Source organism: Pipistrellus kuhlii, unplaced genomic scaffold (assembly GCF_014108245.1).
Source record: "Pipistrellus kuhlii isolate mPipKuh1 unplaced genomic scaffold, mPipKuh1.p scaffold_m20_p_20, whole genome shotgun sequence".
Taxonomy (NCBI): Eukaryota; Metazoa; Chordata; class Mammalia; order Chiroptera; family Vespertilionidae; genus Pipistrellus; species Pipistrellus kuhlii.
In genome coordinates, this window is record NW_023425516.1 from 13896286 (window position 1) to 13920036 (window position 23751).

The following is a 23751-nucleotide window of genomic DNA, read 5'->3' on the forward strand; positions in this document are numbered from 1 at the left end:
TCGGAGAGGGCACCTCTTCCCTCGTCAGACCCCAGGGGCCGTCCGGGGCTGGCCCAGCTGCTCTGTGAGTGGAGGGACCCTGGCTCATGGGTCTTGGAGTTTCCGGTGCCCAGCACAGTGGCCTGGTGACTGTTTGGAGGAGGCGGTGGCAACAGGCCCCGAGGTGGGGGGGGTCCTTGTCTACCCAACTTAAAATAATATTTATTTACTTATGTATTTACTTATTTGTTTGTTTTAAAACCCCTGATGTCTGGGACTTACCCATAGAGAGTTTTAAAAATATATATATTTTATTGATCTTTTTTACAGAGAGGAAGGGAGAGGCGGAAGGGAGAGAGATAGAGTTAGAAACATCGATCAGCTGCCTCCTGCACACCCCCTACTGGGGATGTACCCGCAACCAAGGTACATGCCCCAGATTGGAATCGAACTTGGGACCCTTCAGTCTGATGTTCTATCCACTGAGCCAAACTGGTCAGGGTGAGTTATTTATTTATTTATTTTTAATATATTTTTATTGATTTCAAAGAGGAAGAGAGAGGGAGAGAGAGAGAAACATCAATGATGAGAGAGAATCATTGCTCAGCTGCCTCCTGCATTGAGCGCCTGCCCCCTGGTGGTCAGTGCGTGTCATAGCGACAGTTCATTCTGCCACTTGATTGATTTGCATGTTAGGCTTTTATTATATGGGATATATTTCAGAAGACATGTCCAAGCAGCAGAGATTAGGGGTAGTTCATCCTCACTCCAGGGATGCTGTGCAGATGCAGCAAGAGGCCGGAGGAGGGTGGCTGCAGGAGCTGTCTGTGCTGCCCTGCTCCGGTCAGGGGCTGCCTGGGTTCCCATCACTCACAGGCCGGCCTTCCACCCGCTGGGGCTCCGAGTGACTTCCACCTGCCAGAGGTCCCCTCCCTCCGAGGTGCGGCTTCCGGAGAAGATGGCAGGCGTGTGTCCTGCCCCAGGGGGCCTGCGCCCTCGCTGACTTCCAGCCGGTGTGGCCGCAGGGGCGGGGCCGGGGCCACAGGGCCTCCTGCCCGGCAGACTCCGGTTGGTTGGCTCAGCGCTCCAGGAGCTGGAAGTCGGGAGGGTGGCTGAGTCAGAGCGGAAGGTCTCTGCGATTCGCTAGGTCACACTTGCCTTCATTAGGCTAATTACCTCTCCTGTGAAGGGGCTCGGAGCCGGCCTGGGAGGCGCGTTCTCGGGCAGGCGAGTGCCGGGTGGGGCTGTCGGGCCGCCTCCTGTCCTCCAAGGAAGGGGCCTGATTACGGACTCTGGGCTGGGTGGCGGGTACTGGGTCGCAGGCTTCGTGTCTTATTTGTGAAACTTAAGGCTACTCCGAGTGAACCGTGATACCGTTCATACATGTACGGGTATGTTCCTGGAGTGTACGTCGGCCGTAGGTTACTCAGAAGATAAGCGGAGGCGGAGGGCAGAGTGGTAGACGGTCGCGGGATTTGAGAGTGAGGGGGGCTCGGCGGGGGGGATGTGCTGGTGGTTTTCGGGGGCACAGCTGTCCCCTCAAGGGACTCAGGCTAGTCCACCACCCAAAACCCACCCACCAGGCGGCCGAAGGAGCGGCTTTTAGGGCCCTTGCTCTGTGCCAGGTCCTCACCTGCCCTCTGCAGCAGCCCCATTTTACAGAAGAGAAGACCGAGGCCTGGAGGGGAGGAACTGAGGGGAAAGGGGCGACCAGTGGCTTCAGGCCCGGAGCGGCTGTCTCAGACAGATCACCTGACCCTGGGTGGGCTTGGGAGTCCAGGAGGCTTCTGAGAGCCCATCATGGAAAACTCCTGTCGGCGTGGAGACGTGTCCCTGGGCGGAGCTGGAGAAGGGACACTTCCTCCTCTCAGGGCCGAAGAACTGCCTCCCCCTGCCGAGGAGCTCTGCGGGCAGGAACATCGGTGCCCGGAGGAGGCCGGGCGCCCCGTGGGCGGGAACATCCGTGCCCGGAGGCCGGGCGCCCCGCCTGCCCTTGTTGGCACTTACCCGCGGGAGCCCATTGACCGGGCCCCTGTGGTGACCATCTCCGCCAGCTCCCCTGCGGAGCACAGGTGGTGCCCGGGCATTTTTCACCGGCCGCCCCGCCTGGCACAGCACAGCTGGAGCCGAGCAGACAGAGGCAGAGGCTTTATTTTTAGCCGCACGGCCTCTGTGGTTCTGTCTCTATGGAGATACCCGGCTCGGGGCCTTTTCCTGCCGGTGGTGAGGGAAGCGGGTCTCAGGGAGGGACCAGGACCTCCGCCAGGGTGTGTGTGTGTGTGTGTGTGTGTGTGTGTGTAAGAGGAGCAGAGGCAGAGACAGAGGTGCTGGTGGGAGCGGTGCTGTGTGACCTCGGGCAGGTTGCTTCCCCTCTCTGGGCCCGCCTTCCTTTCCTCCCCCGCCTCCTCTCCGCATCAGCTGCCTCGGGCAGTCTTTGCGTCCGTGGCGAGGTTTGAGTGCAGTTACTCTGATCAGTAGATGGTCCGGGAAGTTTCCATTCCTTCTTTGTCTTGCTGCTTTCCCCTGTGTTTTGGCTTCTCCATTCGAAGGCAGCGAAAGAGGAGGTTGGAGGGAAATGTATTGGAGTCCTTGTCATTCATTATCACGAAAGGTATTGTCCAGGGAGGGGGAAAAGGCCTCCCCCCCCCCCCCCGCCCATGTGTCGCCCGTGGGGCTGATGGAAACTCTCTCCTCCGTCCCCGCTGTGGGCTCACTGCCTGCCCCGAAGGCGGTGGCCCTTGGCACCGTAGCTCCGTTCCTGCTGTGGACACAGCTGAGCTCAGAGCGGTTCAGGTGTCTGTCCAGCGCGGCCCAGCCGTACGCGCCGGAGCTGGGGCCGCACGGAACTTTCCAGACTCTGCAGCCAGCATCCTTTCCGGGGCTCTGTACAGAATGGGGGTGGACGCCAGGGGTCAGCCACTGCCCGGGGCACCTGTTTCCACCTCCCTCTGACATCTCCAAAGTGGCCGTTACCCCGAAACGGAATGTGACAAGCGCTGGCGAGGGTGTGGAGAAGCGGCCGCCCTGGTGCACGGATGGCGGGGACGTGCAGTGGTGAAAGGCAGGGTTAGCAGCGGGCGGGTGGAGAAACAGGATGTGGGCTGCCCATGTCGTGGAATAGCATTCGGCCACGGGAAGGAAGGGGGTTCTGGCACAGGCCGCACCATGGACGAACCCCAAAAGTGTGCCGAGGGGACAAAGCCGGGCACAGAGGACGGTGCTGTGTGATTCCACGTAGACGAGGGGCCTGAAGAAGGGAAACCCACAGAGACAGAAACGGGAGGCGGTTGGTTAGCGGGGCCCGGGGGCGGGGGTGGGGTACAGAGCTCTGTTTGGGATGGTGAGAATGTTCTGGAAACAGCAGCAGAGCAGCGAGAATATCCTTCATGCCCCTGAATTGTGCACTTAAAAAAAAAAAAGGCAAGAAAAGAACTCTCAGGCCCTCGCTGGCCAGTGTTGCTCATTGGTTAGAGCCGTGTGGTCAGCAAACCGCGGCTCTCGAGCCACGTGTGGCTCTTAGGCCCCTTGAGTGTGGCTCTTCCACAAAATACCACGGCCTGGGCGAGCCTATTTTGAAGAAGTGGCGTTAGAAGTTTAAAAAAAACGTGTCTCTCCAAAGAAATTTCAATCGTTGTGATGTTGATATTTGGCTCTGTTGACTAAGGAGTTTGCCGACCACTGGAGGGTCTCGGGTGCGATTCCCGGTCAAGGACACCTACCTGGGTGGCAGGTCCGATCCCCAGCCCCCAGTCAGGGCACGTGCAGGAGGGACCCAATCAACGTCTGTCTCTCTCTCTTATGTTTCTCTCTCTCTCCCCCCTCCCTTCCTCTCAAAAAACAAACAAAAAATACCCTGACTCCTTGGGTGAAGATTAAAAAAAACATCTCAGGCTCAGCTTGGACCCTCAGGGGGTCTGGGCGGGTCGCCGTTGCCTGTGCACCTGCAGAGGGTCCGGCTGCCCCCGGCTCTGGGGGAGGCGCCCGCACCTGGGGCCCGGCCACCTGCGTGCACCCCTCCCTCCCTCTCTCTCTCTCTCTCTCTCTCGCTCGCCGGAGGGCGTTCCTGGCCGTTAGCGACGCGGTGTGTCTCTATGGAGCCGCGCACCTGACTGGGGCACGTCCTTTGATGGCCTCGCCGGCTCGGGGCGAGTGGAAAGACAAATACCTTTTCAGAGAGCAGATGCCAACTGCCCGGTCCCGGCCTCACAGCTGCGAGGCGCGCGGGAGACGGCTCTGCCGCGGGCAGGTGCTGCGCCCGGTCTGCCGGAGGATGGGCCGGGCGGCGGGCGGAGGCCACGCAGACGGCACCGGGGAGCTCCTGCCTGCTCCCCCCGCCCCGAGGTCTAACGGAGACCGAGTGTGAAGGCCCCGGTGCCTGGCGGGGCTCATGTCACGCTCACACTCCTCTGCCTCTGGCCCATGGGCGGCGGTGAGGCCCCGGGCGCCCCGAGGGTCCCCAGAGCCCGGAAGGTACGGCTGGGGCTGGGGCTGGGGCTGGGGCTGGGGCTGGGGCTGGGGCAGGGGCTGGGGCTGGGGCTGGGGATGGGGCTGGGGCTGGGGCTGGGGTGGTGATGTGATCGGAGGGATTCCGGACAGAACCCGCTCCCGGGGGCCGCCTGGGCGGGGTGTTTTCTCAGGGTCAGGAGGCCAGAACCCGCGTGCAGGGTGGGCTCCTCTGGAGGCGGAGGCTGCGGGAGGGCCAGCCCGCTCCAGCCCCGGTGGCGGCCGCCTCCCTCTGGTGCGTAGACGTGTGGGCGCACGGGCCTCGGCCCTGCCTCTGTCCTCTCAGTGCGCGCACGTCTGCGCCCCTCTCCTCCGAACGGACACCGGGCTCGGGTCCAGGCCGCCCGCCTGCGGCAGGACCTCCTCTTATAGCTCGTTACATCCGGACCGTTTCCCAATCAGGCCACGGTTTGAGGTTCCAAGATGGACCTGAATTTGGGGAGGGCATCCCCCTTCCACCCCGTCTGCGGTCTGTGTCTGTGCTTGCTGCGGGAATGAGGGAGGAGCGGGGACAGGGGAAAGCCATCCGTGCGGGTGCAGAAGCCCTGGGCACGGGGGACACACACACACACACACACACACACACACACGATGTGGGGGCTCCGAAGTCGTTTCCTCCTCCCGCCAGGCCCCGGGCCTCTGCGCCCGCGCCCCACCCTCCGGCCGCCTCCCCACTCCGCCGGCGTTCGAAGCCACCGTGACGTGACTTCAGGGAAAGCCAGGACCCGCCGGGGGCGCTCTGCCTCCTCTCCGCCCGGGTCTCGGGCTCCCTTCCCGTCCTCCCTTCCCTCGAGCAGGAAAGCAGGTGAGGTGGCTCTCTTTGTCGAACCCCGGCCTCCTGCGCCAGTGAAGGTCTCTGCTGGTCGATGGTTATTTCCGTTTTATGCTGAGAGAATGAGGGGCCGGAGGCGGGACTCAAATCCAGACGCCCGTCTTCCCAGCCTGTCCGTCAGGGCTCTGCCACCTCCTGCAGGAAGTCCTCTGTGATTCTCCCAAATCATGTGGTTCCTTGGGTCTTTACTGTGCCTTGGGTGTGACATGAATTCACAAATACTAGCCTGCTGTTCCGGTGATGCATAGTTGTGTGTGTGTGTGTGTGGGGGGGAGGCAGGGGTTGGGGGAGACAGGGACCTGGGTGTGTGTGTGTGTGTGTGTGTGTGTGTGTTCTCTGTCTTCCTTTCCTCTCCCTTTCTGCACAGGCGGAGCTATGTGGTTGGGGCCTCTCTCTGTGCTCCCCCAGGACAGCACCCAGCACAGGGCTTAGGACAGGGTGTGGACCCGCCTCGAAAACATAAGCAGAGGATTAAACACCAGGCGAACTACCGAAAGCAATGAAAGAAGAAGAAGAAGAAGAAAAAGAAGGGCTGTACTCTTTCAGCAGATGCCAGGAAAGCATTTGATGAAGTCCAGCCCACACCCATTGCTCTTAGAAACCCAGAGCTGGAGGGCGAGGCCGAGCTGTCACCGGAGAGAGAACATCCCCCATCAGCAGGCGTCGTCCTGGTTTCCCAGGGAAGCAGCGGTGTTCAGAGCGGGTCTGCGGCGCCGAGAGAGGGATTACGGGATCCGACAGTGTCGGGAAGACGTGGCTCTGGGAGGCCTCCCTTTAGAGCCGGCAGCACGGCGGCGATGACTCGATGACATGGCTCGTCTTCGCTGAGAAGCAGCGCTCGGGGGCGAGTGAAGGCAGGGCCGGGCGGGGATGGAACCCGGCTCCTGGGAAGGAGGGCGCTCACCGACGCCTTCAAGGGGCATCACATTTGTCTTAGGTCTCCAGAGAGGCGCCCGGAGAAGTAACAAGACGGGGGTGGGGGTGGTGGTGTCCCCACATGGCGTGCAACAGGCGGGTGGAGAACTGTTATTTCTGTTCGGGCCCGGGGACCCCGGCCAGGGCACGAGGTTCACCCCCGGGGATGGCTAGGGGTTCAGGTCCTGTCAATCCAGGTGCCGTGAGGACCCCGACGAAGAAGCTCGGTCCTCACGAGGACAGGCGGACCAGCTCAGGCCCTTGAGCAGCCCAGCCGTGAAGCCCTCCCCGTGGAGAATTCACTTACAGCGTCGAGCTAGATGTGTGATGAGCAGGTGGGAGAACGATAAAGAACAACAGAGCCAAAACCGATTTGGCTCAGTGGAATAGAGTGTCGGCCTGTGGACTGAGGGGTCCCGGGTTCGATTCCGGTCAAGGGCATGTACCTTGGTTTCGGGCATATCCCCAGTGGGGGGTGTGCAGGAGGCAGCTGGTCGATGTATCTCTCTCATCGATGTTTCTAGCTCTCTGTCCCTCTCCCTTCCTCTCTGTGAAAAATCAATAAAATTAAATACAAAAAAAAAAACAACAAAAAAAAACAGGACAGAAAGCTCAGGGCATCGAAGTCCAGCAAACAGCCCCCTCCTGCGGGCCCCTCTGTGGAGGAAGCCGCCCGGTGACACGGCCGTCCGGAAACTGCGAGAGGATGTGGACGTGGAAGTTGTTGCTGACGGCCGTAACCGTTGAACCGTTTCTGCGAGCGGAATGGAAAACCTCCGCCAGAGACTGAGAGCGCCTGTCAGCGGTCGGCACACTCATTCGTCAGCAGAGCCAGGTATCAACAGGACAGCGATGGAAATTTCTTCTGAGAGCCCAATTCTTTAAATTCAAACTTCTTCTAACGCCGCTTCTTCAAAACAGACTCGCCCAGGCCGTGGCATTGTGTGGAAGAGCCACACTCAAGGGGCCAAAGAGCCGCATGTGCCTCTGGAGCCGCAGTTTGCCGACCACGGGCCTAAGTGGATGGTTTATTTTTTTTTAACCTGAGATGATTCACATGAAACGGTGATTAAAAATACACCTCTTCCCCGGCCGGCGTCCCTTCCTGATTGGGCATCGACCTATGAAACAGGAGGTCACGGTTCGATTCCCGGTCAGGGCAGGTGCCCGGGTTGCGGTCTCGATCCTCAGCGTGGAACGTGCGGGAAAACGGCCCATCGGTGGTTCTCTCTCATCATTGATGTTTCCATCTCTCTCTCCTTTTCCCATCCTCCCTCTGAGATCAATAGAAACATCTTTTTTAAAAAATGCATCTCTCTGCACTACCATCTGCAAAACGTCAATCATATGGACGCTGGATTGCATCGCAGCGTTAAGTGTGCTTCACTTACACGGGTGGATGTGCCGTGTAAGCCAGGAAAACGCTGTAACTGCAGAGTGAGTTGTGGACACAAAATGATGGTGCCGCTTGGGGAATGGCGACGTTTCTGTAATAGCACACTTGGTGCTGAGTGGCCAGGGGCCAGCGGCAAACACACACCTCTTTGCACCCTCATCTCCTCGCTGTCCCTACAGACAGCCACCTGCTCCTGCCTGTGTCTGACTGTGCTTTCCTAGATGAGCATGTATTTTTGCAGAGAAAACCGGCTAACAGCTGCCACCTTGTGCACCTGGTATTTTGTTTTCCATTGATTTTCAGAGAGAGAGAGGAAGGGAGGGAGAGGGGAAGGGTGAGAGACACACACACACACATTGATTCTCCTCAACCAGGACGGGGAACAAACCTGCAACCCAGGTCCATGCCCTCGGCCGGGAATCAAACCTGAGAGAGACCCTCGGGGTGAGGGCCGATGCTCCAGCCCCGGAGCCACACCTGCTTTTCTGGTCCTCGGTCCATCCCTGTCGATCGCCGGGTCCCTTTAACGACAGGGCTTGTTAGCATTCGGCTGCCAGGAGCCCCGTCGCTGACTCACTGGCCCCCTTTTGCCTGGCGTTTTTAAAAAAATATATATATATACACCGTATTTTTCGGACCATAAGACGCACTTTTTCCCCCCCAGAAGTGGGGGGGAAAAGTCCCTGCGTCTTATGGTCCAAATATAGCCTACACATATACTTTAAAAAAAAAAGTTTTTTTACTTGCCCGGCTCTGTGTGGTCTCTGTGTGTTTGCCCGGCTCTAAAATGGTTCTAAATGCTGCTGTTTACTTTACAGGGTTGATTACATGTGTTTATGACTGTGATGTTGGGTTTTAATGCACATAAAATATTTTAGGACACTTATTTGTTTCAGAATCTTTTTTTCTTCATTTCCCTTCTCTAAAAACTGGTGCGTCTTATGGTCCGGAGCGTCTTATGGTCCAAAAAATACGGTATTTTACAGAAAGGAAGAGAGAGGGATAAAATTAGAAACATCGATGAGAAACATCAATCAGCTGCCTCTTGCACACCCCCTACTGGGGATGTGTCCTTGACCGGAACTGAACCTGGGACCCTTCAGTCTGCAGGCCGACACTCTATCCACTGAGCCAAACCGGTTTCAGCTTGCCTGGTGTTTTTGATGCGAACGGCAGAGCATTGAAGCAAGCGGCGCTGTGGAGGGCATCCGGGGACGCGGGTTTCCGTGCAGATACACTCTCACACCCGTGGGATCATTCCCGGAACGGGCGTCGCTGGCCGAGGGCAGCTCTCCTTCCATGTCAGCGGCTGTGGCTACATCCATCTCCATCCAGGTGGGGCCCGTTCCCACACCCACTTAGGATGTGAGTGGTTTTCAACCTCAAAACCCCAGGCCAGGGAGAGCTTTTAAGTAAAAGGAAAATCAGGAGGAAACCATGTGAGAGCCCTTTCCTACCGCAGAGGCGGCTGGCTCTGGCCAGCTCCTGGCACAGCCGGGTGAGGACACCAGGGTTAGGGGTAGGGTTAGATGGAGGATTCCTTGCTGGCGGGGGTGGGGGCGGGGGTGGCCTCGGCCTTGCCCTCCACCACCTGCCTGTCCATCACAGTGACACCAGGACTCGTGAAATGGCGAAGCGACGTTGCCGAGTGAGGACGTTATTTCTAAAGAGTCACTGTTCCCAGATGTTCCCGGGGCTGGTGTTGGGGCGTGCGGGGTGTGTGTGTGTGTGTGTGTGTGTGCGTGTGTAACGGGGACAGAGTTGCAGTTTGGGAAGAGGAAGAAGCTCTGCATGTGATGGTGCTGACGGCTGCATGACAGCGTGAATGTGCTTTGTACCACCGAGCTGTGCACTTTTTTTTTTTTTTTTGAGGGGCAGAACGGGCTGGCCTGACACCCACGGTTTTTTAAATCGGGAGGGATCTCTCCAAGGCCTCCCCTGAGAAACAGGGTCCCAGCCGCGCACCAGCCCCCCAGCCCAGGGTTCTGGAGCGGGGAAGAGAAGTCCCTGTAGCTTCCGGCTGTAAACACCAGCAGGGGTGGTGGCTGGGGGACACGCAGGCTGCCGGAGTCCCAGGTGTTCCTCTTCAGTTCGCAGGCTGATGCTCTATCCACTGAGCCAAGCCAGTTAGGGCGCAGGTGTTCCTCTTAAAGGGCCAGCCCACGAAGTTACACAGCCTCACTTCCTCTGAGCTCCAGCGCCGCCGGGCAGTGGCTTTGGGGCAACCCATGGACCTAGTGGGAGGAACTGGATTGTTTGGCGCCTGGGCAGGAGCTCAGGGGCCGCTTTCTAAACCCAGACAGGGGTGCTCACAGGGGTCACGGTTCCCGTGCTGGGACCATCCCCATGACAGGGCTGACTGGCAGCCATACCCGTGTTCCCATCAGTGTGCAAGCTGTGCCCTTCAACATGGTCAGGAACATGTACGTTACATATTACCTCACCGCACGCACAGAAAGGCTGCCATTCAGGGTAGCCATCCTCTCGTGAACAAAGTGACCCTAAGAAGCAAGAAGGGTTGCATCGAAGAAGGGAAGCAGGAATGAATGGGGCTGTTGGACGGCTGGCCCCGGCCCCCCTGTGGCTGTCATTCCGCCTTGAACCGAAGAGGGCTGGCTGTGACCAGCTCATGGGGGTGAGGGAGGCGGCGGGCTGGTGGCGGAGGGTCCCCGGAAGGAGCCGGGGCTGGGCCTTCGGGGCCTCGTGGTCCCAGAAAAGGTCCCGTCTCTGACCCCGGAGGCCGGGGCTGGCTGCTCACCTCTCGGTGTGGACACGAGAGTCCTGCCTCCGGCTGGTGTTTCCTGAGCCTGGCACGTGTCCGCCGAGCGGGTCCCCGTGTTCCTGTGACCCCGGGATCGGATGACGCCGGCAGGCAGAGCCCTGTCCGCCCGGCCGGAAGCGGTGAGGGAGCAGGCGTCTGACAGGGCTGCCCGGAGGTGCATCCTGGGCCCCTCCACGGTCACCCGGTTTCCCAAACTAACCATGGCGAGGAACCCCAGGCCGCGGTCCGTGCCTCTGGGGTGGCTGTGCATGCACCGCACCCTGGTGCAGGCGGGTGCCCCCGTGGTGTCTGCCTGGGTTTGACTTTCTCGCGGTCCCCCTCCCTCCTGTGCGGGGTCTGTGGGCCTCACGCTGCTCGTTGGGGGGGGTGGAGAGACAGACAGACAGACACTGGTCTCAGGAAAGACGTTGTTCCGAGGCTCCAGGGAGACCCCTGACTTGGGCCAGAGCCTCCTGGGAGCACGTGGCTGTCAGGAACTGCTTCCAGCCTCGTGGCCTCAGCCCTCTCATTGCACCGCCGGGACCCAGGCTCTGGGGCGCAGAGGCCGGCCAGCCTGGCACCCGACCCGCCGGGCGCTCTGTCAGGGCATCCGTGATAGACTGATAGGCTGTGGTCCCGGTGAGGGGGGCAGTCCCGGTGTGTGCCTCTGCGGGCCGGGCTGCAGCGCCCGCCGGCCGGCGCCTACGAAGGGTTTCCATCTGACTCACTCTGCCGAGAAGGGACAGGACCCGCCGTGTTCTCAGGGCACCGCGACTGGCGCGCCATGCCTCTCCCTGCGGGGGCGGGGGGCGTGGGCTTCCCCGGAGAAAACCGCTGCTTTTGAACAGGCTCCGAACGGAACTCTCTTGCTTTCACTAAAGTTAAGAAAATAATAACTCACCCAGAACCTCACTTATAAAAAAAAAAAAAAAAAAAAAGGAAAGAAAGGAAGGAAGGACCCCTGGCTGGGTAGCTCAGTCGGTTAAGGCGCCATCCCAGTGTGCCATGGTTGTGGGTTCAATCCCCAGTCACATACAAGAAGCAACCAACGAATGCATCCATAAGTGGAACAACAGATTGATGTTTCTCTCTGTGTGTCCCTCTCTCAAGTCAATAAAATAAGATAAAAAAAAATATTGCTACTTAAAGGAAAAGAAAGGAAAAAAGTCTAACATCAACCCACACAAAGTCCATGTGTCCAGGCTGGGATCAGGACTCGGCAGCGCCAGGCGGGCAGGAGGAAGCCGGTACCGCCCCTGGGCAAGGCCAGGAGTCCTCCATCCCCCAGGGGCTGCGGTGCCCAGTGCCCGGTCCTTGTCCCACTGCCTCCTGACCCTGGCAGAGCCTGGGCAGCCGCGGCTTCACACAACGCGGACAGGGCTGAATGCGCCTCCGAGAGCTCCCGGTGGTGCCGGGCGCTCACCGGGGACTTCCCAGGAGCCGCCTTCCCGAGGGAAGTCATGCTCCCAACTCCGTCCGAAGAGGTGCTCTGTCGAGGCGGGTGAGGTTCTTACCACCGATGCACAGCCGCTCAGAGCAGAGGGGGGAGGCGGGAGCTCTGCCCCACCGGCCGGGCCCCCGATGGCCCCTCGGGGCCCCCTTGGTCCAGAGCATGACAGGGACGGACCGAGGGCACTGCCCGGGCCCCATGCCCGGCCCCCGTCGGCGCCGAGGCCCAGAGTTTGTGGAGGCCATGTGTTTGACAGCCCTCCCCGCGTCCAGTCACCAGATGGCTAAACAACCTGCCAGCGGTATGGTATGCAAGCATTTCCCGTCGTCATGGGGCTGCCGTGCTGACCCGAACGAGGACGAGGAATTCCTCGAAGCATCTCGCCATCCAGACCCAGTCGGGCCGAAACCGGTTTGGCTCAGTAGATAAGAGTGTTGGCCTGCAGACACCAGGGTCCTAGGTTCGATTCCGGTCAAAGGCATGTACCTGGGTTGCGGACACATCCCCAGTAGGGGATGTGCAGGAGGCAGCTGATCGATGTTTCTCTCTCATCGATGTTTCTAACTATCTCTCTCTCCCTTCCTCTCCGTAAAATTAATAAAATACATTTTAAAAAAGAGAGAGAGAGAAAAAAAAGAGCCAGTTGGGACACAGACTTCCTGGCTTACACACAACCGTTTTATTGATTCGAGCACCATGTGGAGCTCGGACAGGATGGGGACCGCGCCCTGCTCCCCTGCGGGTGGGAGATGCACGGGGAGGTGGAGCTGTGCGGTAAGGGTTCTGGAAGCAGGTCGGATGGAGAGCATGAAGACGCTCCCGTCATGAGCTCCGTGTGTGATTGCAGGATGCGGGACTCCATTTCCTGTCCCGTCACAGAACTCTGTTCTTACCTTGTGAAGCGGACCCTCTGTCCCCATGAAACATGGCCGCCAGGCCCTCCCCACCCCCGTGCCCGCCGTTCCACTTCCTGCCTCTGCCTGTTGGACCCTCTGGGTCCCTCACGTGAGTGAAGTCACAGCGACCGTCCATTCTTGTGTCTCGCTTCTTTCCCTTGGTGCAGAGCCCTCTAATCCACCCGTGAGATAAGATTTCCTTCCTCTTTGGGGCTGCGTAGGATTCCCTGGGGCAGCTGGAGGCCACACCCCATTGATCCACTCTACATCGACGGACACGTGTGCGCACGCGCGGGAACACACACACACACACACACACACACACACACACGCATTTCCCCGGGTCCTGCTGTGAATGTGGGCGCTCGTGTGCTAATACCCGTCCGAGCCCCTGCCTTCCCAAGACCTGGGTCCACGCCTGGCATGGTGGCCCCTCCGCTGTGTCCCCATGAGTTAGGACAGGCCGCGGGGCCAGACGGGATTCCCAGGCCGTGGCTCATGGTGGAGTGGGGTCCCCAAAGGCACCGTCCACCACAGCCGTGCTGGGAGATCTCCGCAGACGCAGGCGGACCCTCGCACCAGCCCACCCAGGCCCGGCCCCGCCTCCAGGTGCCCGGGCACCAGGGCCCCTCGGGCCCACCCCAGCCAGCGCCCGGGGCCGTCGGGGGGGGGGGGTAGGCTGCTGCGATGGCGGGCTGTGCCTCCCGTTACATAACCTGTTATTCTGCGCCGCACCAGGCCCGTTACTTGTCAGAAGTTTCTGGAAGCCAGCTGTAGGAGCTCCAGGCAACTGGGGGGTGGGGATGGGGGGGGGCCGCCTCTCCTTCATAGTATTAGTCACTCTGTACTCGGCTAAATTTAACTTTTTATCATCCAAACGATATTTTTGTGCGCCTGGGATTTTACATAACGCCACCAACTGCTGTGGGCTGTGTGTTGCTGTGTTGTTAGGCGTGTGTGTGTGTGCATGTGTGGGGGGGTGTCTCCCCGTGAACTGCCGTCTCCCCGTGAACCGTGCGCCTCCCCATCCCGCGCTGCGGGGCCGGCCCTGGCTCCCCCCGGCTCCGCTCGGCTGCTCGGTCGTGCCGGGAGGAAGCCTCGCCCTGACAGCGGCTAATGGCCCGGCTAATGCTTCCTCCTCCCGGACCTCTCCGCCGGTCCCCAGGGTCTCTGCTGCCTCCGCCGGCTCCGGGAGAGCAGGAGGGCGTCCGTGGAGAGTGTCTGTCGAGAAAGCAGAGAGAAGGATCTGGAAAAGGTGGGGGGAGGGGGGGTCACGTTGGCAGGAAAGGAACAAGGAATAAGAAATCCAGCCAGCCGGCCCCAGGCGTGGGGTCCAAGGTGCCTGTGGGGGGCAGGTGCAGGGGACTCTGGGCTGCGGGAGGAGCAGGGAGACCTGGCTTCTCCGTGGGATGGGGGGCGCGAGGGCCTGGGACAGCCATCCCCCCTTCCTCCCAGCTGCTCAGAAGTGGTAGCGCTCGGGGTGTCACCCGGGGGTCCCCGGTGTTCTCCATGGCACCTGGGGTGCCCCAAAGTGTTGCACCATGGATGACTCGATAAGGGGGTCCATCCACCCAGAGGAATATAACTCAGCTGTGAAAAGGAACGGGACCCGTACCCCTGCTTCGGCGTGGATGGACCTTGAGAACATGAAGCCGCGTGAGAGATGCCGGACACAGAGCGGACACGTGTATGATCCCATTGATAAGAAACGTCCAGCTGCAGCCAATTAAGCCGACCACGCTCTTTCCCCATGGGGGCTTGGTGTGCAATGGCTGCACACAGCAGCATCCTTGGTCGTGTACGAAACCTGTTGCTAGTATGGGTTGCCATAAGGGACCTTGGATACAGCCCTTTCTGGTGGACACTCGTGTCTGAACTCATGCTGCCCTCCGTCCCTCTCTGCCCAGGCTTTCGCCACCTGCCTCCCGGTCGCCATGCCAACGGAGAAGGGAAACAAACGTCTGACTGCGGCCACACCACCCGCTCGCTTGGGACGCGGGCATTCCAGCAGCCTGAGGCACACGCACGTCTGGGCACGCCTGGGCTGGCGCCCCGTCAGGACGGCATTCGTTAAGTGCGTTTGGCATTTGTTTAGGGGGCCGGGCAGAGGCCAGTATCCTATTCATAGAAGCGGCATGAGAGACGGACCTCTGCACGCGATGGGAACAGTCCCCGGACGATCCTCAGGAAGGAAGTCGGGGTCCCGTTGCCAGAGGTCCGTTTGGTGTTTGTTGCCGTCGGTCGGTCGGTCGGTCGGTCGGTTGGTTTGCGCCCCAAGTTTCCCAAACCACGGGAAGAGGGAGGCTGGAGACTCGGAGGAGAGGTCTGGTGTGTGACGTAACTCCGGTGGGCGCTGTGCTGGGGAGTGAACTTGGCCAACAGCAGGACTGGCCTCAGCCCTCCCTGCCCCCCACGAATGGTACTTATGGGGGAGGTGGCTGTGCTCCCTCAGGACGGGAGGAGCCTCTGCAGGACGGATGTGGATGGCAGGTCCTCACATGAGGCAGGTCAAGCTGCAGGGCGTACCCCCAAAACACACGCACACTGCGACAGCCGACAGTCAGATGCTGACAATGAAACCTGTGCTTGAATGAACCCTGCCTTTTGAGATTCCTCGAAGTTGTGTAAACATTTCCTGGGACACCCTTCCTGTTACGATTTTATTACAACGCCAGAGGCCCGACGCACAACGTACCTGTGAGCAGGCCTTCCTTCCCCCGGCTGCCGGCACCTGCTTCCCTCTGGCATCCGGGACCCGGGCTTCCTTCGCAGCCCCGAGAAGTCGGAAGGTTGACCGGAAGGACATCCAGTCTAATTAGCATATTATGCTTTTCTTTTTAAAAAAATATACTTTATTCATTTCTTACAGAGAAGAAGGGAAAGGGATAGAGTCAGAAACAATGTTGAGAGAGAAACATCGACCAGCTGCCTCCTGCACACCCCCTGCTGGGGATGTGCCCCAAACCAAGGTACATGCCCTTAACCGGAATCGAACCTGGGACCCTTCAGTCCGCAGGCGGATGCTTTATCCGCTGAGCCAAACCGGTTAGGACATATTATGCTCTTATTATTATAGATAGTACAACATTACAATTATGCTTCAATCCAATGGGGGGGAGGGGCAGGAAAGAATAAAATGTGTGTTTTTTTTGGTTCCCACTGAACAGCAAAACACGTGTGTTGTTTAGTATCAGGACCACCCCCCCCCCGACTCCCCAGCGAGCCCAGCCCTCAGCGCAGACCGTGTTCTCTTTGTCTCTCTCCCCTGCAGGGAGCGGGGATCAGCGTGCGGGGTCACCTGGCAGCGTCTCCTGTTCTCTTCCCCGCCGTGTTCCGCCCGCCTGCAGGGAGCCGCTCCCTCCCTCGGCGGGCTCCTCGCTCACTTTTTGTTCTGGAAACGCTTTTGTCAGAGCAGTGGTTCCCCTGTGTGCACCTCTACCTCCTGCGGGAATCTGCCTTTTCCCTGGCCCTGCCCGGCTCATTCTGCGCCGTGAGTCAGCGACTCAGCAAGTCAGCGACTCAGCGTGGACTTCTCACCCGGGGAGCACGCCTTGGCTGGTGTGTTACGGGGCCAACCCTAACCTCTAGCGTGGGGGACTTGCAGGGGCCTCGAAGATGGGTCTGCGGGGGTGGGGGTGGGGTTGTGGTGAAGCTGAGAAACCGCGTGGAGAGCCGGGCAGCGCAGGGCGTGTGTGCGGGGAGCTGTGGGTCTCGGCGTGGAGGGAGAGGCGCGGGACGTTCTGTTCATGCGAATCCTCATTTGTAGTGATTGTTGTTGGGACCATGGCCGTGGATGGGAGGGGCGGGTGCAGGGCCGATGTGGGGGCTGGGTTCCTGCAGCCCGACCAGGCCCGTCCCAGCAAGGAGTTTGCAGAATTGGCGGTGCCTCCCGGCGTGGGCGTGTGGGCTGCGCCGGGCGGGGGCGGCCTGTGAAAGCCGTCCCTGTGCTCCAGCCACACCTCCCACGGCCGCGCCTCCCTCCTCACCTCCCCAATTAGACGCTCCCTCCCCCGAACGAGCACGGTCTGTCCTCACTCGCGGTTCATCGTGGACTGCTGCCTGCAGCCACCGGCCGGCCCTCCTCTTTTACCGGGCGGGACTGCTGGCCCCTGGCAGCGCGAGCCGGCCCTCGGACCCGGCAGCTGGCCTCCGGCCTGGAGGAGGTAGCTGTGAATCGGTCCCCGCTCCTGCAGCTCGAAGGGGCTGCCTCTGGGCCTGGTCCCGGGAAGGGCCTCCCGGTGGCTGCCTGCTTCCTGGGACAGGAACGGGCTCCGTGGTCAGACAGACAATGTGTGGAGCTGCTGACATGGGCCCGGGCGTCTCTGTGGGAGTCCGGGGCGGGGACCTCCTGCCGCCTGAGGCTGATGGCAGCCGGGACTCCTGCAGGCCCACGCCTGGACCTTCTCCCCGGCTGTGGCTGCTCCTCTGGCTCCGGGTCTGCAGCCACACGCTGCCAGGGTGCAGGGGCTGATGGGAGGGTGGGAATCTGTCATTTGCTTCACCCCACGATGCAGACCGTGCCCTGCCCCGGGCACCCTAGCTGCTGACCCCAACGCCCCCCACCTGCCAAGGGGCGGTAGGGAGGCCTCAGGTGGAGGCGGAGCTGGGAGCGGGGGCCTCTTGTCGTCAGAAACCTCTCGCTGCGCCGGGTGCCGGGGTGTGGGCCCAGGTCCCCTGCCCTGTCCTCTGGGCACAGCCGTGTCCCCGGGCCCTGGCGTTCGTTGCTCAGGACGAGGCCCGGCTTCGGCGGTGTCCGGGCGGGGCTGGTGCCGCATGGTCAGAGTGGCCGGGAGCCTCACCGCCGCCCCCGGGCTTCTCCCTGCAGGATGCTGGCCCTGCGTCCCGGCCCCCGACACCCCGCTGAGGGCCTCGTCCGCGAGCCGTCCCGCCGGGGACGCCGAGGGAGCCTTCCCACACCGATCTGCAGGTAAGGACCGCCCCGGCTTTGGGCTTTGGGGTGCACAGGCTCTGTTGCCGTGTGCTTCCTTCCTACGTCTGGCTTCGTCTGGGTACCAGGGGGTGGAGCGTGTCATCCACCCGCCTTCTGGCAGGTCCTGAGGGCTCCGCAGGAAGCAGGGAGGTCGGATGTCCGTCCGCAGCCGTCGCTTCCACATCCCGTCTGCGTCCGGCCAGGGCACCCGGGGCCTCCCTCCTCTCGGCTCCCCTGGCTCAGCCAATGGGGCGGGACCGGGGCCGGGGCTCCCCAACCCCTGCCGTGGGCGGGAGCTGCCTGTGGCTGAGCATGGCAGGCGTGGTCAGCGACACGGGAAGGCCATGCGTGTTTTCCCGTGACCCGCTCCCCAGAGGAGGAGCTGAGGGGACGAGGCGGAGGTCCCGGGGGCTTAGTTGCTCTTTCTCTCCCTCCGCCCCGAGGGAAGAGTGGGAGCCGGGTTCCCCTTGTCCGTCCCGGCCCGTCTCACCTCCCGCATCTCAGGCCCAGGCCTCCCCGGGGCCTTGGGCGGTGGAGCAGCGAGGGTGATGCTTTTCCTTCCTAAACCCTGAGGAACCTCCTCCCGGTGTGCTGACCGGCTAGACGGAGGCTGGGGGACCCGGAGGGGGATCCACCTGGGAAACGGGGTGGGGACGGCTGGCTGGGCAGGAGCCAGGACGGTCCCGTTTCGCACGAGGAAGCTGAGGCCCCGAGATGCCAAGGACGTGGCTCGGGGTCACGGGCGGGTCAGTGCTGGGCTGGGGCATGTGGCCTGGTTTATGACCCAGCCCGGACTTCCCCGTGGGGGGAGGGGGCGGGCTCCAGGCGGGTCCGGTGCCCCCTCCGGCCTCCCCTCCCTCCCTCCCTCCCTCCCGGGAGCCGGCCGGCACCCTGGGCCTCTCCGCCCTGCTCACGGCTTGTTCCCCGCTGGCACGGAGGCTGTCTTTCCCTCTGATTGCTCATTCCCCTCAGTGGCCACAAAAAGGCCGCGGTGCGAAGGAGGGATGGGCTGCCTTGTACTTTTGTGTTTTGTCTTAATCTGCTCTTCCAAGGTGGTGTCTCTGCGGAGAGGGGCAGGCGGGCGGCTGGCTGGGCCCCGAGCTCAGCCCCTCCGAGGTCACCTGCTGGGCAGGAGCACTTCTCTGCCCTCAGCCCGAGCCCGGCGCCATCGCGTTGCTCCGAGGGCCCTCCTCCTGCTGAGCCTTTGCTTCCTTTCCTCCCCCGCAGCTGCTCCCGGGATGGCGGACCCCGGAGGGCACAGAGGGCGGCCTGGCCACTCCTCTTCCTGGGGGGCAGAGGGGTCCTCTCCCAGCATTCCTCAGCTGCACGCACGGATCCCACGGACGTGCATGGCCCCCTCAGTGCCCGCCGGGAGGGTGCCAGGAGCTGGGATGCAGCTGTGACCCTAACAGAGGGAAGTTCTCGCCCCCTGCCGCTGGTGGGACCTGGGTGGGCCCAGCGCGCTCTCCACCTCTCACCTCTGCGCGTGGCCTCGGCTGTCCCAGAGTCCCCGCTTCCCTCCTCTCACCTCTGCCCAGCCCCGGAACACGGCGGGCCCCCGAGGGGAAGTCAGGGTCCCCCGAAATGCCTCCCAGCTCCCGCTAGGAGGCGGGGGCCGTGCAGGCCCCGATGGCGAGACTCACGCAGCTCGGAGAGGCCGAGAGGGGGATTCTCCCATCGCCTCTGCCGGGCGGAAGGAGCAGGTTTATTTTTAAAGAGTTCTTGCTCCAACGCAGCTCGGAGCACTTCCTCCCCTCGGCCGGGTGGGGGTGCAGGGCCGGACGCTGGGGCTCCTTTCTCAGCTCCGCCCGGCTGCCCGCAGCTGCCCCGTGCGAGGCACGGCCAGCGGCCGGCGCAGAGGTCTGCCTCCAGGAGGGGCTCCCCCGGGGCGAGCCTCTGCCCTCAGCCGGCTCCCACCCTCGGAGACGGCTGCTTTCTGAGCGGGAGGGTGAGCGGAGCGTCCAGCTTTGCTGTGGGGAGGGTCCGAGTATCTCAGAGGGGTCACTTCCTTCCTGACTCCCCACCCCTCACAGGGAGGGGTGTTTCCTGCCATTGCCTCCGCCTCGGCCTCCTCAAGGTCACTGCCTCCTCCTCAAGGTCACTGCCTCCTCAAGGTCACTGCCTCCTCAAGGTCACTGCCTCCTCCTCAAAGTTACCGCCTCCTCAAGGTCATTGGCTCCTCAAGGTCACTGCCTCCTCCTCAAAGTTACCGCCTCCTCAAGGTCACCGCCTCCTCAAGGTCACTGCCTCCTCAAGGTCACTGTCTCCGGGGAGGAAGGCTGATGGCTCGGGCGGATCTCAGACCACAGCAGCCACTGACACACCCTTTCCATCCCAGCCCCTGTGGGGGGCCCTCCTTCCCCTGCCGAAGCCGGCTCCCTCCTCGGGCCCTGGGCCCAGGGGAGCGGCCGGAGGTCCCCTCTGGGCTCCGACGTGGACGGCCGTCCTGCGGGAGCTGGTCCCCTGAGGCGGCCCCGGCCCCTCCTGACACGCTGGGGGCCTCCCCCGCCTCAGGGGAGCCCCGGCCCTTCTGTCTCCCTCCTCAGGAGCCTCGTGCCCACCCCCTGGGCGTGGGCCGCACACGCGACCCCAGAGCGTCCCTGGCTTTCACCCCGAGGCGGGAGCTGTGTGTGTCTGCCTTGTGTCTGGTCCCTGCCCTGTGCACTTGTTGGGGTTCTTGTTGGGGTTCGCACACGGGTTGCTGTGCAGTGCCCAGCTCTCGCACTCACACTCCGGGCGTGGCGGGGCGGAGCTCTGTGAGGCCGCAAGGGGGCGGCGCTGTCTCCGCCGGGGTGGTCTTCTCCCCTCGCTTCCGCCTTCAGCGCCCTCTGCCCCCAGGCCTGCCTGTTGCAATGAACAGCCGGCCCATTCGCGTCCGCTGGGTCATCTCATTGCTCGGTGCCTCCTTGCACTTCCTGAGCCATAAGCCTGCCCAGGACAAGCCCCTTTGGTTCCTGGAGACAGTGTCCAGCGCTTCCCCCCCCCCCTTCTCTCCTGGTGAACTCCTACACATCCTCCAAAGCCCAACGGAAGCGGCCCATTTTCTGTGAAATCTTCCCCATCAGCAGTCGGCTGCTGCCTTCTCCCAGCTCCAGCTGCACACACCCTGTGCCTCCCTCTACAGATGCACTAGGTCCGTGGTCAGCAAACTGCAGCACGGCTCGAGAGCCGCGGTTTGCCGCTCTGTGGACTAATGAGTTTGCCGACCACGGCACGAGTGCTCAGACTGTCTGCCCCGTCCGGGCCGCTGAGGAGTGGGAGCAGCACCCGGTCCCCAGGGGACCAGCCAGGGGACCCCTGGGGCGTCCGTCCGTCCGTCCTTCAGGAGGTGGGGAGTGGCCGGTAAGTGGAGACCAAGTGTGCCTTCCGCAGGCCTGCACCTCCCCTGGGGCCCAGCCTCGGTGCCAGTGCCCTGCTCTGTGTGGGGTGTGCCTGGGCATCGGAGAGCCTGGTGCCCGCTCCCTTTGAGCCTCTGCTCTGTCTCCCCGCTGGTTAGACCATGTCCCCTCAGCGTCCCCGCAGCCGGCAGCTGGCACTCGCCTCCTGGACTTGTCAGCTGCGTCACAGCAGAGGCCGCGGCCGGTGGGGGAGAGGGATTATGTGGCTCCCATCTGGCTCCGGCGCCTTCCAGCCCCGTCCAGCTGCTCCCCGTTACCCGCGGCCCGGCGACAGGTGCAGGGGTGAGGCCTGCCGGGCGCGGGGGGCCTGTCCGTCATCCTCACGTGAGATGTCTCCAGGGCTATTTCTGGCCTCGCCGTGACCCGTGCGGCTGCGGGGATAAATATAGCCGCGATGGAGGAGCCCCAGGGGCGGGAGGCGGGCCAGCGGGCAGCACCGGAGGGGGTGCGGACGGGCCCGTGGCCTTAAAAAGTCTGCCCAGCCGGAACCGGTTTGGCTCAGTGGATAGAGCGTCGGCCTTCGGACTGAAGGGTCCCAGGTTCAATTCCGGTCAAGGTCATTCATGTGCATTGGTTGCGGGCACATCCCCAGTAGGGAGTGTGCAAGAGGCAGCTGGTCGATGATTCTCTCTTATCGATGTTTCTAATTCTCTATCCCTCTCCCTTCCTCTCTGTAAAAAATCAATAAAATATATTAAAAAAAAAAAAAAAGTCTGCCCAGCCATGCCGAGTGCAGGACAGATTTCCTCGCCACGCACCGTGCCTGGGGGCGGCTGGCCAGGCAGGGGCTGCAGGGGTGGGGGGGCTTGCACAGAGGGGCAGGATGCTGGGGGGACTCCCCCGTTGCCCTGTGAGCAGCTTCTAAGGGGAAGGGGACGCCCCTGGCCCCAGCTGGAGTCCCGGGAACAGCTGTGCGGAGGGACAGCGTGCCGGGCAGAGACCATGGCCCCCGTCCGGCATCCTCAGCCCCCAGCCTCCCCGGCCGGGCATCTGCTGCAGACGGGACCGCAGACAGGGCTGGGCTGGGGTGATTGTGGGGTGCCCAGGCCTTGGCCTGCAGGCAAGCCATGCTCACTCCCGTCTCCTTGTTCTGCTCCCGCGCTGCCTGGATCCGCCCCGTCAGAAGCACAGCTGTAGCTGAAACCTGTTTGGCTCAGTGAATAGGTCCCAGGGTAGATTCCGATCAAGATCATGTACCCTTGGTTGTGGGCGCATCCCCATGAACTGAAGGTCCAGGGTTCGATTCCCAGTCAAGAGCACTGAACCTGGGTGCAGGTTCAACCCCCACCCCCACCCGGTGGGGTGCATGGGGGAGGCAACTGATGGATATGTCTCTCGCAGGTTGATCTCTCTGTGTGTCTCTCTTCCACTTTCTCTCCCTTCCTCTCTATCTAAAATCAATGGGAAAATATCCTCGGTGAGAATTAACAAAACAGGAAAAAAAAAGAATCGTGTGAGTGAGAAGTCCAACACGGCTCTCAACTTCGGGCGCCTGCATAGCTCAGAAGGTCAGAAGGTCAGAGCCAGGAGCCCCATAAAGGGCCTCAGGCCCAGGTCCCGTTCTCGGTGGGGAATAAAGGAAACCATTTCTCCACTCACAGAACACGCTGACCCCAAAGCCGCCCCCCCCCCATTCTCCCCAGCCAGTCTCCTGTTCTCTGTGGACACCCACCAGCTCTCTTCTTTAAAAAAACATTTTTATTGATTTCAGAGAGGAAGGCAGCGGGAGAGGGAGAGAGAGACACACACACGCACACATCAGCGATGAGAATCATGGATGGGCTGCCTCCTGCACGCCCTACACTGGGGATCGTGTCCTGCTCCACGCTGAGCCACACCTGCCTGGCTGGCTGTGTTTACATTTAAAACGCCCCCTTGTCCGCCCGCAGAGCCTGGCTGGGAAGCAGACAGTGGTGAGAAGTCAGTGTGCGGTGCACTCAGAGCCGTTAACGAGGAGTTTTGTAGCTTTTCCTCAGAGGCTCATGTAGAGAGACATGGTCGTCCTTGAGAGGGAGTCACTTACTCCTTTTTAAATCCTCACCAGAAGATGCCTTTCGGTTGGTTTTTAGGGAGAACGGGAGAGAGAGGGAAAGACAGAGAGCAGCATTGATGGGAGAGAAAACATTGGCTGCCTCCTGCACGAGCCCAACCCAGGGCCTGGGCTGGGCAGGAGCCTGCTACCTGAGGTACGTGCCCTTGACTGGAATCGAACCCGGGACCCTTCGGTCTGCAGGCCGACGCGCTATCCACTGAGCCAAATGGACCAGGTCGGGTCACTAGCTCTTCAGCCGTCACACAGAATCCCCGCCAGAGTGCAGGGCCCCCAGGTCTGGCCCCGGGTGGGTGTGGCCTCCAGGTGTCCCCTGGGAAGGGTTCATACCCGCTCCCGCACCCAGGCCGGTTCCGACTCGAAGGGCGTTAACTGCACACGCGGGTGCTGACCAGTGCGGCTGGGCTGAGCGGAGCTGACATCTCGGGCCTGAGCACGAGGCTTTGAGAGGAACTGGCTGATCCAACTGTGCCGTGGGCTTCCCCAGGGCCCTGCTCTGAGACACCCCCATAACTCCCCCTCCCTCGCCCCAGCTTCCTGAGGCTCACGGCATCCAGATGTTGGAGCTGCAGAGGCTGGGGATCTGCCCTTCCCAGTGCGTGCTCACTGCCCTCTCGGTGCCTGACCGCTAGCCTGTCTCC

At 61.6% G+C, this 23751-nt stretch overlaps 1 protein-coding gene and 1 non-coding gene across 5 annotated transcripts in view; both read left to right on the forward strand.

The window, feature by feature from the left end:
• The window catches only part of PITPNM2 (phosphatidylinositol transfer protein membrane associated 2), a 93462-nt gene that overhangs the window by 7963 nt on the left and 61748 nt on the right, over positions 1-23751 (forward strand). For all 4 annotated transcript variants that reach the window (XM_045585551.1, XM_045585549.1, XM_045585548.1 and 1 more), the window contains exon 2: positions 17558-17659. The gene's annotated coding sequence lies outside the window, so the exon portion shown is untranslated. The remainder of the gene's footprint in view (positions 1-17557; positions 17660-23751) is intronic.
• LOC118725777 lies at positions 14449-14582 on the forward strand. The gene has a single exon (XR_004990118.1). It is a non-coding gene; the product is annotated as a small nucleolar RNA SNORA70 (small nucleolar RNA).